The following is a 3,852-nucleotide window of genomic DNA, read 5'->3' on the forward strand; positions in this document are numbered from 1 at the left end:
TGTGTGCTGTGGCGTCCCATCTGTTCATTGATTTAACGTTTATCGATTTGTTTTGTCGTCAGACATGTGCTTCCAGGTTTTAGATACACTTGGCACGAATTGGCCTCCGATGGAAGAGTTAATTTCTAACTTGATATGAGAGAGAATCGAAAACACTGATGTTGATGGAAGGAATAAGTCCCATTAATGTCTGTGTCAATTTTAAAAACAAGAGTTGCACTAGAGTGCTGTACAGCAAAAAACAGCAACAAAATCAATGAGAAAAATTATAAACTAAAAACAAAGTTACCCATAAAAATTATGGACATAAATTGGGGCCATAAGTGTGCTAAAAAAATTGTTTTGAAGCTAAAACAAAATTTTCTAACAGAAAAACAATAAATAAAGTGGTTTTGAACAAAAAAGTTCAGATTCAAGGATTTCTTTTTCCTGTTCCAAAAAGAAACCTTTTTTTGTTTAGCAAACTTTATGGCCCCTATTTAGCTCCATATAGAGGAGCTTCACATGTTAGAAGTTCAGTAGCTGACGAGCAGTGATCCAAGTGGACTTTAAACACCTTTCAGTCAAATACGACTTAAACTATATGGGTTATGTTTGGTTCTGGCTGATTTTACTTAGAGATATCGGGTTAAAGAGCGCTAAATATAAAAGTAAAGCACAACTTTCAGATTCCTTCTGCTTAAAGCACTACCCTGATCGGTCAATCACATAAAATGCCCAATGCGGCTTGAACATAACATAAAATAAAGCTGTCTGAGGTTCTGATACTGGCATGGAGTCTCACTTCTCTGAAAGCTCCTCTGAGCTAAAACATGCAATGAACCCGACGGGCTGGCACTATCAACAGATCACCAGCACCCTATGAATGAAGCCAGTAGTGTCTATTTGGAAAGTATCGAGTCTTTACGTTTCTGTCGATGCAAATGGACGATTGCGGCCGATGATTCGAATGATCGTCTGCTTCGCTCATCATCGTTACGTCAGAACGGTTTGCGACTGACAACAGCGTGCTGCGGCAGCCGCAGGGCAGATCGATCTGAGCGGCAGAGAGGTTGAAACAAGCCCAGCATCCGACTGATGTAACTTCCTCAAACAAGCTCTACTGCACCGACTCTGTGAGAACTAGAGTGTTATCTAAAATACACGTTAATGTCTTGTTGGTTTTAGGCTTTGATGCTTTTGACCCAGGGTGGAATCATGACACATCATATTAGTATGATGTCAAAAATATACACTCCACTTATTATTTGGATTTTTTTTTAAATCTGTGATAACACTGAATCTTCAGTTCAGTGCAATCTGAATACTGAGCAAGCACAGACTGACGGTGGAGAGGATCAAGAGGATGAAACAGAGGAATTAACCAAATAACAAAATTAAGACGATCCTTTAAGTATGCTATTGTTTTTGCATTGAGTGCACACTTACTGAGCCTTGTGAAATATTCACAAACACAAAACCTTTTCACATTATGTCACATTACAACCACGAGCTTCACTACTTTATTAGGATTTTATGTGGTAGATGAGCACAAGCACATTAATTATTGTGAAGAAGAAGAAGGAAACTGAGACTTGCTTTTTCAAACATTTTCTTTTTGTACATGCCAAATTCTCAGAAGCAGCATACTGACAAAAGCCATATTTCATAGAAATTCACAAAAAGATCTGTCTGCAGTTTGCCGCAAGACACGTAGGGGACAGATGGAAAAAGGTGCTCTGCACTGAGACCAACACGGATCGTTTGGTCTTCGTGTTGAACACTTTGAGTGGCGGGAAAGTTACATGTCACATCACCATGAACATGTCAATTCAAATAATAATAATAAAATATTTATTGATCCCAAAGTGAATTAAATGTTGGTGTAAGTCATATTCATTCAAATTCTTCAAAAAGTTATGAAATGCTTTTTTTCTTAGAGCGAGCTTGGTGCTCTTGGGGGCCCCCTGGTGGTGTGGGGAATCTAAGCAGTCGCTTAACTCATAATGCCTCAGGCGGGCTCTGGGACTTAATACTTAAAATATTTATTTTTACAGCTTTTGTCATCATTTTTAAGGAATTTTAGCTAGGTATTGTTAGATATATCTGACATAAAGATCAAAAAGCAACTGGAAGTAGTTAATGGGAGCTCATCAGTCATTGGTGCATTATAGTAAATGACTCAGTGGCCATGTGACTGTGTCCAACAGGTCATGTTGGACGATGCACAAATATCCAGTCTCATAATGTGTAATTTACTCCAACACTGATAATTCACCAATCTTCAAAATTACAATTACTGTTAACCTTGAAACACGTTCAGCCTTGAGGTGTCTGAGTCCAGTTACAGAATCGACTCCCCAAATGGGTTCAAATGAAAACCTTTTGCCGTCAAAGCAGTCGACGTGAATGACGAGGTGGAGACAGCGGTTCGGTAAATTAAAAATCAAAACTTCAGACTTCTAAGAAGCACATTCTGCACGTTTTATTATAGATTGCGCTGCGTTTCGGAGGGCTCACCTATTAAGTGTATCTCTGACATATCTGCACATCAGTTCTGCAGGATTATCAGCTTTTCCTGACTCTCATTCTGCTTGTTCCGCAGGCTGTAGTTGATTTTCTGAGTAAAGTGCATGAAATCAATGTTCAGTAAATCCAGATTTCTCAGTCGTAAGTGTCTCCGGACTCAAAGGTCCCTATGTGCTGCTACGGTAATTAAGTGTAACTTAATTAGGATATGTTAATTAAGTGTTTAACTCTCACATGGCACATTAGGTAGCTCGGATAAATGCACAGAGTAAGAAGTACAGCCGAGTGTGGTATGTTGGTAACGTTTACATGCCTGAAGAAATGTCTGTATTCCCTTCGTCTGCTACTCATAATAACAACAGAATTTAAAAAAAAAAAAAAAAACATAATCAGAACTGTGGTAATTGATTGCCAACCTTAGCCAAAACTGGGGAGCACATGCGCCACCTCAGCTGATGGGTCAATTTATAGAGCTTGTCTCTGGGGATTATGCTCAGGAGTCAATCAAGCCTGCCAGCAGATGGAGTCCTGCAACTGCAGCCATTGACACCCTCTGCTCTGTTCTGCTTAAGTTAACCAGCAACAAGGAGAGTAACGAGATAAGTGCTCTAATTATTCAAATAAAATCATCCATGTGTAACCTTTAAGTTAAATCTGATGCCGGAACCTAAAAACAAACAGGAATGTTTCTGGTGTATGTGGACATATTTTAGCAGCAAACGCTCAATCGTCTTTATGTTTTAGGTTTGATCAAGATTGGAGCATCAAGGGGAAACTGACTGGATGGCCAGAGAGCTTTCAATGTTGATTAAAAAAATTGAGTGGGCCTGACTATTTAGGACTTTAAAAGTGGGAAATAAAATTTGTATTTGTGTTTCATTAGTTGAAAGGAGCAACAAACAACTAATTGGCAGATGTTTACATTATGCCTTGTAGTTTTAGAAGATGTTAAAAGATATTTTTTTTAATATTGCTGGTTGTTTTCCAAAAACAATCACATAAGAACTGCTGCATAATCATATTTTCTCTTTTAATAAGTTGTTACACCAGATTTCTTTCATGCTGTCAAAGTAAAACAGGTTGAATACAAAATTAAAATGAAGCATTTCTGATTTGTAAACAGTTTGAAAACCCTGTATCGACCACTTATTTTTGAGCTATTCTGTGTTGGTCTATTTTTGTTCGGAAGGTGCTAAAAGGCTAGGCTATAGCATCTTTTGAAACTGGACTGTAGTCTATATTAAGTTGTCTATACCTTTCCCCTTTACACCACTGACAATTTACGGCAGGCATCAATAGCAAACGGAACACAGAGACGATAAAAAAGGAGGAGATATCCCTCCG

The sequence above is a fragment of the Poecilia formosa genome, unplaced genomic scaffold (genome assembly GCF_000485575.1).
Source record: "Poecilia formosa unplaced genomic scaffold, Poecilia_formosa-5.1.2 Scaffold14, whole genome shotgun sequence".
Lineage (NCBI taxonomy): Eukaryota > Metazoa > Chordata > Actinopteri > Cyprinodontiformes > Poeciliidae > Poecilia > Poecilia formosa.